The 12,189-nt window shown below is 38.3% G+C and overlaps 1 protein-coding gene across 2 annotated transcripts in view; it reads left to right on the top strand.

The window, feature by feature from the left end:
- The window catches only part of GLRA2 (glycine receptor alpha 2), a 127,105-nt gene that overhangs the window by 48,703 nt on the left and 66,213 nt on the right, over positions 1-12,189 (top strand). The window lies entirely within an intron of this gene.

Raw genomic sequence — 12,189 nt, 5'->3', positions numbered from 1 at the left:
AAATGGATTATCTGGATCCTTTTCAGTCCGGATTCAGACCTGGGTATGGGACAGAAACAGCATTGGTTGCACTTCTGGATGATCTCTGGCATGGGCAGGATGGAGGTTGTGCATCCATCCTTGCCGGACTTGAAGTCTTGGTGGCTCTTGATACCATCAACATGGTATCCTTCTGAATCGGCTTAGGGGACTGGGGGTGGACGGCATGGTGCAGTGCTGGTTTGCTTCCTTTCTCCATGGTCAATTCCATCAGTGATGATTGGGGAGGATATGTCCTGCCCTTGGCCCCTACTATGTGGGGTACTGCAGGATTCAGTGCTCTGCCCTTAATATAGATATTTAATATCTACATAAGACTGCTGGGTAAGCTCATTCATCACCATGGGGTGAGGTATCATCAGTATGCTGATGATACCCAACTATACATCTCTGCCCCTGGTGAAGTAAGTGATGCTGTGGATGCTTTATCACAGTGTCTGGAGGCTGTGAGAGTCTGGATGGGGAACAACAGGCTTCAGCTGAACCCTGGCAAGACTGAGCAGCTGAGGGTTCTGGGGCCTTCTGGTGCTACAGCTATGCCATCTTTGGTACTGAATGGGGTTGCACTGCCCCAGACAGACCCTGTGCACAATCTGGGGGTCCTCCTGGACTCACAACTCCTGCTCAAAGAGCATGTGGCAGTTGTGGCCAGGAGGGCCTTTGCACAACTCCATGTTGTGTGCCAAATGCACCCCTTTCTGGATCGGGAGGCTCTGCTCACAGCCACTCATGCCCTAGTCACCTCCAGTAATGCATTCTACCTTGAAGAGTATCCAGAAGCTTCAACTGGTGCAGAATGTGGCAGTATGGGCAGTTATATGTGCTCCTAGAAGAGCACATATTACACCTCTGCTTCGCAAATTGCTGCCAGTTTGCTTCTGGGTCCAATTCAAAGTGCTGGTTTTGACCTTTAAAACCCTTCATGGCATAGGGCCAGGTAATCTGAGGGACCACCTCTCCCCGATCACATCAGCCCATCCCATTCGATCCGGCAGGGAAGGTATGCAATGAGTTCCATTGGCCAAGGACTTGCATTTGGTGGGTCCCAGGAGATGGGCCTTCTCTGCTGTGGCTCCCTCCTTGTGGAATGTTCTCCCTCCTGAAAATATGTGATAATGTTTTTATTTTAATAATAACTTTTTTATCTGTTATAATGCCTGTTTTTATTCACTTTTTATTTTAATTGTTGTATGGCACCCAGAGTTGCTTTGTGTGAGATGGGCAGCTGTATAAATGTAATAACTAACTAACTAACTTATCTGAACTTGGGGACCTGGCAGTAAACTGCACAGAGTTTGACCATATTTCATTACTGTTATGATTTATATTTCAGTATAATGTAATCTGTTTCAGTTGAATATCTTGGAGAAACATTAAAAGTAGCACTGACTTTGTTGATATTGCTCTTCTGGTTGTAAAATGTAAAATGCTAAAAAGACTGGCGATTTGTCACTGTTGGTTCAACTTACTGAGTTGCGTTACAGAAATCATGGATTGTCATGCAAATTGTGCAGAGGAAAATCCTTCATGGTGAACTAAAGACTTCTTAGTGGATGTTTTCCTCATGAATGTGCAAGCTAGTTTCATGTTCTAGTTTGTTTTTTATAAATAAAATATATTATAGTATAGTATATTGCTCACTAATCTTGACCGACACGTCTATTTTGAGCCAGAGTAGTTCTTCAGCAGTTCTTTCCCATCTCATGAAAGCTTTTCCTTTTAACTAAAGATGCTAACCCTAAAGTACAGATTGTGTACATGCAAAAATTCTACCACTAGGATTGGCTGTTCAATATTGGCAGGTTGAGACCCAAGTTAAGTTAGCAAGGTGTGGTTTAGATGATCCAGAGATTTAATCAGAATTTTATATTGGTTTAATACTTCACAAACAAGATGTTATAGTAAGCCATTGTTGTAAATTGGTTAAGATATTGGAGACTCAGAATCAAGTCTACCCTTAGCCATGGAAACTTACTGGTTGACTTTAGGCCAGTTGTTCTCTCTCAGCCCAGGTGACTTCACAAAGTTGTTGTTGTGAGAAAAATAAGAGGAGGGAGTGCTATGTTGAACAACTGAGGAGAAGTGGGTATAAATCTAATAAATAAATAAATGTTGCCTTTTTATTGTCTGAAAAGGAGTAGAAGATAATTGGGTTTAAATCTAGATTAATGTCATACCTCAGTATTGTATCCTGTATGACAGTGTGAAGCTGAAAAGAAATTTACAACATTCTGCAATTGCTGAAATTACTTAAATCTACTATCAATTAATTTCAATCTAGTATTGTCTTTTAAAATCCCATCTGTATTGCACTAAATAAATCATGTCTAAGTGCAATAATTAATAACCAATGGTGCAAAATATGCACCATTCAATTTGCAGCAGTTCTGTTATTTGTTGTAAGGGGTTTCTAAATCGAGCCTAAAGTCAGAATACCTTATTTTCAGATAATTGTTTGTTGTAAAGGTAGTCCTCACTTAACAACCATAATAGGGACTGGAAAATTTGTCATTAAGCAGGGCAGTCATTAAGCGAGGCATCATGTGACTGCACCCGATTTTACAACATTTTTTGCGGTGGTCATTAAGCAAATCACACGGTTCCCCATTGGTTTTGCTTGCTAGAAGCCAGCTGGAAAGATTGCAAATGGCAATCACATGACCCCAGGATGCTGCAACTGCCATAATTGCAAGCTGGTTGCCAAGCACCCAGATCGCAATCATATGATCATGGGAGCACTGCAATGGTCATAAGTGCGAGGACTGGTCATAAGCTTTTTAGCACTGCCGTAACTTCAAACAGTCGCTAAATGAATGATTGTTAAGCAAGAACTGCCTGTAGTCAAAGTATATCAACTTTCCTCAGGATAGTGCTTCTAACTATAACTCCAGAATTCCCAGCCAGCATGGATATTCATAAGGAACAGTTGGAAGGCTGAATTAGATACTATATTTGATTTTATTCAGAATTTCTATAGCAGAATTATGTTTGAGAGACAGAAGTACTTGATATGCCTTCCATTTGAATAATTGGAAGATGCTTGTTACCTGTGGCATTACCTAAAAACAAACAAGCAATGATAATGCATTCTTATTATTATTGTTATTATTAAACTTAAAAGACACTTACATGAAATTTAGAAAAAGTATTGTGAAGTATTATTTAGCTATATGTTGGAACCATAAGTATGATTACTTATTTCATAGGCATAACACTTCTTCATTTCGGTGTCAATGAATGTCGCTATATTTTGAAGAATGCTGAATTCTCTGAAGAGTGATAGCTAGTACAAAGACAAATTCAGATGTCTATAACATGGTTCTACAGAACTCCCTAGAATTACCACATCTCTGAACTTTTCTAAGTTTTGGTAGCCTAAAAAGTATACAAAAAGAGTTAACCAAAAATGGCAAAAGTGACTTAAGGTCAAAATGGTTTCTAGTATTCATGTGTATTCTAGTATTTAGTGTGTTGTCTTGAAATTTCATTTGCATTTCATTAGATTTAATGCATCTAGAGTTGTAGATAAGTCTGAGTACAAAATAAAGGTGACCATGGACTTTCTTCACGCAAATATTTTTTTAATGCCAATATCTGCATTTTCTTATGGATGGGGAATCTTTGAACATGGAATGTTCCAATTCAGTCCAGAACTTCTCTTCCTCAACCTGCCTCACCCTAGAGAAATTAGGCTTGAATTAAATCCCTTTGGTGGCTTTAATTAATTCATTGCAATAACACTTTGGGAAGAAGGCCATTTCAGAAGAGCTGCTAGAGAGGAAAAAGGGACTAAAAACCTCTCCCTAACTGTGATCCAGAAATCACCCTCCCCAACAATTACACTGTGAAAAAGCCTTGCAGCAGGTTCAGTGAAAAGTGTTTTGGAGTGGTGGAGAGATGGGGATTGTGTGTGTGTGTGTGTGTGTGAGAGAGAGAGAGAGAGAGAGAGAGAGAAAATGAGATTGAGACTGAGATTGAGATTGAGAGAGAAAGACTGTGTATGTGATGTGGGAAAATCAAGCAGTGTGCATTATGTGTAGTTTTGCCTCATGTGTAGCTCTGGAGCTGTGTATGCTTGACAGACCTCTGAAGTGCAGCTGCTAGGAGGAAGCCTGGATGAGAATGAAATCCTCAGACAGAACTGGTTTCTTACTCCTGACCTAAAGGTATAGCTGTATCTCAAGGTGATGGATAATTTACACTAAACAAAAGCATGTTCACATAAAAAATATATGCATCTCAGCACCCTGCTTCTTTTGTACAATTCTATATAAATGCTTTATTTTATAAAACAGTAGGCTTAGGTTTGGGGATCTGTACATATATAGATATACTGAAATTTTACAAGTGTGTGTGTATGTGTGTATGTACACATGTACACAAATGTATATAATAATAAACATGAGGTGTCAATTTTTGGGTCTGGTTTCCATGGAAATGCTGGCTGGGATAAATGGCAACAGGTGTGCTGCATAATTATAAGCACTAGTTCTTACTTAGCCTAAGAAAATACTAAATCACTAAATGCCACAAAATATTTTCTATAGCAATTATAATCATCTTTCTATTTCTGTGTCCAATTCATTTGAAAAGGTGATCAGAAACATTCTCTATTGGCTTGAAAGAAGGAAAAGAGTTTGTTGTAAAGAAAAAGTGACTATATAATTGTGGATTGTGTAGGATAATGAGGATGACGATGACGATGACAATGACGATGACGATGACGATGATGATGATGAGGAAGAGAAGAAGAAGAAGAAGAAGAAGAAGAAGAAGAAGAAGAAGAAGAAGAAGAAGAAGAAGAAGAAGAAGAAGAAGAAGAAGAAGAAGAAGCAGCAGCAGCAGCAGCAGCAGCAGCAGGAGAAGAGAGGTGGATAAAAATGCTAAATCCAGTCTAAACATCTGGCTGACTGTGCAACCAATCATCATCATCATCATCATCATCATCACCACTGTGTATCTAATGACTGGAATTGCCCAGGTGTTAAAAGTCTTGATGGTATTTCCTCCACTGAGTTTGGACTTTAAGATCTTCTTCACTCTCATGATGTATTCACTACTGACCTTCTTGACCTCTTGACTTCAATGCACAAACGAATACTGAAGAGACCAAATTGGCCTACAGGAAAGGTCAAATGAAGAATAAAAAAGAGATATGGCAAGGCAAAGTATTACATGACCAGTACACAAAAAAATTATCAGGCAAAGTAGATAACAATAGGATCTGGCAATGGCTAAGAGCAGGAAAGTTGAAGAAAGAGACAGAGGGGCTAATTCTGGCTGCACAAGACTAAGCCTTAAGAACAAATGCATAAAAAGACAGAATTGAGAAGACAGCAACAGACAGCAAATGCCACCTCTACAAAGAAGCTGAAGAGACAGTGGACCACCTAGTTAGCTGCTGCAAGAAGATTGCACAGACTGACTATAAACAATGGCATGACAAAGTAGCAAGAATGGTGCATTGGAATATCTGTAAGAAATACCATTTGCCTGTAAGCAAGAACTGGTGGGACCACAAAACAGACAAAGTAATAGAAAATGAAGAAGCTAAAGTACCCTGGGACTTTAGAATTCAAACAGACAAGCACCTGCCACACAACACCCCAGACTTTACAATTCTTGATAAAAAAGACAAAAAAGTCTAAATAGTGGACATAGCTATACCTGGAGACAGCAGAAGAGAAGAGAAAGAACTGGAAAAAAACCACAAAATACAAAGACCTGCAAATAGAAATAGAATGATTATGGCAAAAGAAAACAAAGATAGTACCAGTAGTAATAGGCGCCTTGGGGTGCAATCCCAAAACATCTGGAGCACCACTTGAATACCATCAGCATTGGCAAAATCACCAACAGACAATTGCAAAAGGCAGCTTTACTTGGAATAGCTTACAACCTGTGACAATACCTTTAACACCATCAAACAACAACATTTGCCTATCCCAGGCCCTTGGGAAGGACTCGAGAGGTAGATAAAAATTCCAAATCCAGTCTAAACATCTGGCTGACTGTGCGACCAACTATAATAATATAACTGTAATACACTTTTCTTGCTGATGCTTGAGGACCATCTGCCTTTGGCTTCCTTTTCTGTAATAGCAGAAAAGTTTTAGGTGAGCAGCTTTTTCTTTTCAATATATATAGCTCCCTTCAAGTTCCTTCTTAAAAAGCCAGACTTCAGAAGAATCACAATATTTAAAGTTGGCATTTGTTAAAAAGACCAGCAACTGCAATTAAAAACCTGTATCATACTTATAAACTGCAAAGGGGAGTCTGCACACCAGACCACACCTCCTTCCATCTCCAACCATGGACCATGCTGGTCTGAACTGATGGGAAGCGTACAAATTGCACCTCCATCTGCAAGCAGGTAGCTCTGGTTTTTCAACTGAGCCACTTTGGAACTGCTGGTATGTTCATCCTTTGATCATGAAGTAAACTAGGCTGTTTCTTTCTTTTTTTTTTTTAGGTTAACGCTCTGGTTAACATTGACACCCCTACATTCTGTTTTATTAATGCCATTTAAAAGTGAAATGATTTGGAGAATAACATTAACAGGGGCACAGAAGACAGAATCATCAGACTGGATAATTGTTGGACAGTTAACTACACAGATGGTTCAATCATTAAATATTTATCAGTGGCTTTTGTATGGAAAATTGTCCTCAGTTATGGGGAAATACACTGACAAAGTAACATTTTCTACATATTATTCTTACACCATTTCACCATAGCTTTTAGGCTCCTGGATTTTGGGTTTTCATGATCAGGGATTGTACAATTACTGTATAAATATCATGGATTTTTCAGTCTGGTCTGCATATGTGTCTTCTAAAAAAGCTTTTAAACTTTTTTTTCCTAGTCACTATGTCATCTTTTGTTATTACTACCTTTTCTACATTTGTAACATTTTGATCAATTAGGCATGTATAGTCATACTGATATTGTTCTTCTCTTTAAGGAACAGCCACTCAAACAGAATAATATTCTATATCTTTTCTTCCAAAGGACAAAGCAAAAATTATTACATATTTGTTAGTTCTGGAAAAAAAATTTTTTTTCCGGGCCATTGTTATCCAAGCTATTTTGTATCAAGGGCTTTGAAGAAGAAAATGGAATCCAGGCTTAAAATATTTCATTTTGCAGCAGCATTTCAAAATCAGATAGTGTTGCTGATAACTTGAGACTGTATTCTGCACATATCAACAAACAGAATTACTTAATTATATTTGCAGTCAAATGAAATGTGAACATACTGTACTACACATAGCTTTTAAAATCTTTTTGGTGTCTTGCTCAGAATTAGTATGTTGCAAATAAACTAGTAGCTATCATATTGAGTGTTTTCTGCACACAGTAAAGTTGTTCCTTTAAAAAAAATGTGTTTGAAAATCTATTTTTATTTGAGATTTCAAGGTCATCATTGCCACATTCCAGATACATTTTGAATAGTATGATACAACAAAACATGAGTTTATAAAATATTACAGAATTCTTATCAGGTTATAAAAGGGGCCAGTTTGCCATCTTGACCTGTAATCCATGCCAGGATAAACCTGTTTTACACAGACTGCTACTCGCATAGCTGATACCTCTATCCTTGCTTCTCAAGAAGAAGAATGGGAAGAATAGAGACACAATCACTCTATTTCTTATGTTAGTGTTATAGCCTACACATCTTCCTGCTGGATGGGGATGACATATAAGCCTAAATAAATAAATAAATAAATAAATAAATAAATAAATAAGTAATTTTTGCAAACCAAAATATGATGCTATTAAAGAATATGCTTTAATCTGGATTCTTGGTTGGAGTAGGGAGTTGGCCTGAACAGCCCTTTCCAGTGGTATTATTCTATACATATTATTTATAATACACATATTATTATTATTATTATTAATTATTATTATTATTATTATTATTATTATTTTAGTTTGTCCCCGCCCATCTCCCCACAATGGGGGACTCTGGGCGGCTTACAACATACTAAAAAACATGAATACAGTTAAAAGTTATAAAACCAAACATTAAAAAACAAAAAAGCTAAGAAATCCAAGAGGCCGCTGGGGCCACAGCATACCACTAAGGGGCCAGCCAACCCCAATTCTGATTTCTTCCCTCCCTGCCCCAGGCCAGATGGCAGAGCCATGTCTTTAAGTCCCTCCAAAAGGCCTGGAGTGAGGGGGTCTGTCTCACCTCTGGGGGCAAGATGTTCCAAAGGGCGGGGGCCACAGCAGAGAAGGCCCACCTTCTGGACCCCGCTAATCAGAGTTCTTTTACTGCAGGGATCCAAAGCATTCCCTCTCTGTGAGATCGGGTGGGATGGGTAGAGATCGTGGGGGCGAGGCGGTCCTTCAGGTAGCCTGGCCCCATGCCATGTAGGGCTTTAAAGGTGATAACCAACACCGTGAATTGGACCCGGAAGCAAACTGGTACCCAATGCAGCTCACGAAGCAGAGGTGTTATATGGGTCCTTCTTCAGGCCCCAAAAATCGCCCACGTGGCCGCATTCTGGACCAGCTGCAGCTTCCAGATATTCTTCAAGGGTAGCCCCATGTAGAGCGCGTTGCAGTAGTCTATCTGGGAGATAACGAGGGCATGAGTGACCGTTCGCAAGGCATCCCGATCCAGGAAAGGACATAACTGGTGCACAACCCGAAGCTGTGCAAAAGCTCTCCTGGCCACGGCTGCCACCTGCTCTTTGAGCAGGAGTCGTGAGTCCAGGAGGACCCCCAGGTTATGCACTGGGTCTGTCTGGGGCAGTGCTACCCCATCCAGAACCAACGATGACAACGTCCCAGATACAGAAGAGCCATTAACCCACAGCCACTCCGTCTTGCCAGGGTTCAGCTGGAGCCCGTTGTTCCCCATCCAGACCCTCACAGCCTCCAGGCACCGCGAGAGGGCAGAAACAGCATCATTTACCTCACCAGGGATGGAGATGTATAGTTGAGTATTATCAGCATACTGATGATACCTCATCCCATGATGACGGATGATCTCACCCAGCAGCTTCATATAGATGTTGAAAAGGAGCGGAGAGAGAACCGAACCCTGAGGCACCCCACAAAGGAGGGGCCGAGGATGGGACCTCTCGCTCCCTATCACCACCGATACATTATTCTATCTCTTTAATTTCCAAGTAAGTAGCTTTCTTGCTATAACTGAAGTATGGTTTAGGCAACTGCACTTTGTATATTTTGAAAGATAGTGCATTTATAAAAAAGGAAATATATCTTTTTCCTTATCAAAGTTGGCTGAAAGATTGGTCCAGAACACCTGCTTCCAATCTCTATCTGCTACTTGTTTTCCTTTTCTTTCTTTCAAAAGAAAAAGAGAGAGAGAGAGAGACTAATATGTTATTCATGCTGGCTATTTATCATGAGATAGGTGCCATAAGTTTGGAAGTAAGATATTCAGATTTCCCCAGGATAAGTAGAGCAAAGAAAGTTGTTTTATAGTCTTGGCTAAACTACCATTATTCTCTGTAGGAAAAGGCTTTCCACATAATCTCTGCTATAGAGCAAACTAGTTAATGTAAAATTTCCCAAATGTGAATGGCTTTATGAGTTGATTAGCTTCACAGTGTCCATACATTAATGAGGCTTTTGTAAAAGCTGTTCACAGTTTACAAAAATTGCTCTGAGTATCATCTGAATTAAAGGCATGGAAGACAATGTTGAGCTTGCAATGAACTATGCTGCAGGTTCATGCGGTCAAACTCATAGAAGACATGAATGAATAGTCTGCCTTACTTCACATGTCCTGGCCTCTTAATTACAGAATGACAAGGCTAATGGCAACTGTTGATTCCAATAAAGTTTTTAAAACCATGTTCTTCTCCCGACAGCTCTCAGACCAGACATCTTATTACTTACATCTTGCTCTTATCATCTGACAGAATAAAAATGCTTTGCATCATTTTTTTCCTGACAAAGATTCTTACAGAACTAGGAGGAGCTTTTGGGTTTGGACAGTTACTCTATATAGGAAGAGATTGGAAACGCAGCTTGAAATATATATATATAATATATATATTATGAATAAAAATGTATATATATATAAATATATATATATACACATATACACACACACACATACACACACACATATACATACATACATACACACACACACGCAAACACACACACACACACACACACACACAATAAACTATCATTCACAGCTATAGGTGTTCAGGCCTGGCAAGGAACCAGGAAAAACTGTTTTTCCCCTAAAACATTTTTTCTGACACATTGAAAAAATACAAAAAAAAAAAAATGAAATACTTGAATTTTTTTCATTTTAAATAATACATACACATATTAAGATGTAAAATAAATTGGCCAATGTTTCAAAATATTTCAGATTGGTAAATAAATTACCTATAAAAGGGTAGAGAAATAAATACAAGCAAAATTCTTTTTGAACTTTCAGAAATGTTGAATAATGTGAATATTTCAGAAAATGTGAAAAAAATTAGATAAAATACGGATTCTGGGTCCCAGTCTTCCCACCCTGCCTTTCCCCCCTGGAAATTTAGTATATCCTTTGCATTGTTTGATGCACAGAGAATAAATCAAGAGTATATAGCTATTGCTATTGCTGTTGTTCTGCTTTCTGTGTTGCTTTTCTAAAACAGATAAAATGAAGAGATGCTATATTTCTAGCATCTCAGCAGATTATTTTTTGATTTGTAACAAAAAATTAAAACATTTTAAAACAAATTCAGTCAGTAACTACTTAATTATTGTTGGAATTTGCTTTTCAGTTTTATGCACCAAGCATTCTTTCATAAGCAAATCAATTGATCATAATACAGTTTATAAAATAACAAAGTGACATTACATCTTTAAAGCACATCAGTAATTAGATGTGAGATATATTTACATTTCCCCCTAAAAATTTTCATTTTCTTTTTAAACTGATCCCTGCTTTTTTTTTGCTTTCTGGCTGGGGAATTCTGGGAGTTGAAGTCCATACATCTTAAAGTTGCTGAGGTTGAGAACCACTGCTTTTTACTGACAAAGTTAACATTATAGGAAGGATTCATTAAAAACTCACCTGTTTTGCTTGAATATATCTATGCTACCTTGCTGCCAGTGGAATGTTTAACTGGATGTTCACAAGACTAAAACATGCCTTAAGTAATTTGAGTTTAAAGATGCTGTTTTGTGTGTATTTGTGTGTGCATTTATTTAATGGTATTACTCCTGTACTTATAACAATAAACTGATCTGCAACATTCAAGCTAAATGAAGCTTTCCCAGCATATTATTCAACACTTGCACAGTAGTTTTTTGGTAAAATAAAGCATAATGGAAGTTGAATTTTAATTTTAAGTATCAGCAAAACCAGAATATTGACAGCTTCTCTGTCCAAGAAGGGAGGGAGACCAGATAGATGAATAACAGAAGGAAATGTAGCAAGTGTTAAATTATAATAATAAAAATCAATGAATGATCTTGCTGGCTAAATAGATTCAATATTTAGCATTGCATATATTCTGTCAAAGAAATGTTTGAAATGTTTTAATGAGAAAGGGTTTTACAGATTTGTACAGGGAGAATTTTTTTAGGGAAAAAATGTTTTCGTCCCCTCCTCCATTTTGTTGATAGTTTTTAAAGCTCAGCTCTTTTATTGGTAGGGCTTGTGTGTGCTATGAGGCTGAGAATTTAGCTATATTTCTGGGTGCCCAGTTACCAAAACAGGCCAGCAACCATTTCTGGAAGACAGGAATGGATAACGTTGCTCTGTACTCACTCCCCTCCTACTGCAAATACAATATCCATACATCTTTTTCTGCTGCTGTTTTGAAGTACTCTTTTCCCCCTTACTGCACGTCGCTCAACAACTCTTGTCCATTTGCTTCACTACAAGCCCACTCCAGCACTGGCTACTTCACAGAGGCAGGAATTCCCTCTCAGCTGAATCTCTAATGTATTCTACAGCTACCTTCACCAGGAGTGCTACAATATTGTCATATAGTTTATAACAGGGGTCAACAATTTTTTTTCTGTAAAGGGCCAGATAGTAAACATTTTAGGTGGGCCAAGGGGTAAAATTGAGGATATTATGTAAAACAAGAGAGAAAACAAATTTCAACTATTTTTTTAATTAATAAAATTCAGATGATGATGATGATG

This window comes from Python bivittatus, unplaced genomic scaffold, assembly GCF_059951505.1.
Source record: "Python bivittatus isolate LINGU-HERP-01145 unplaced genomic scaffold, Pbiv_v1 ctg000350_np1212, whole genome shotgun sequence".
NCBI classification, from domain to species: Eukaryota; Metazoa; Chordata; class Lepidosauria; order Squamata; family Pythonidae; genus Python; species Python bivittatus.
The sequence above is the reverse complement of the archived record's forward strand: the minus strand, read 5'-3'. Positions and strand labels throughout refer to the sequence as shown.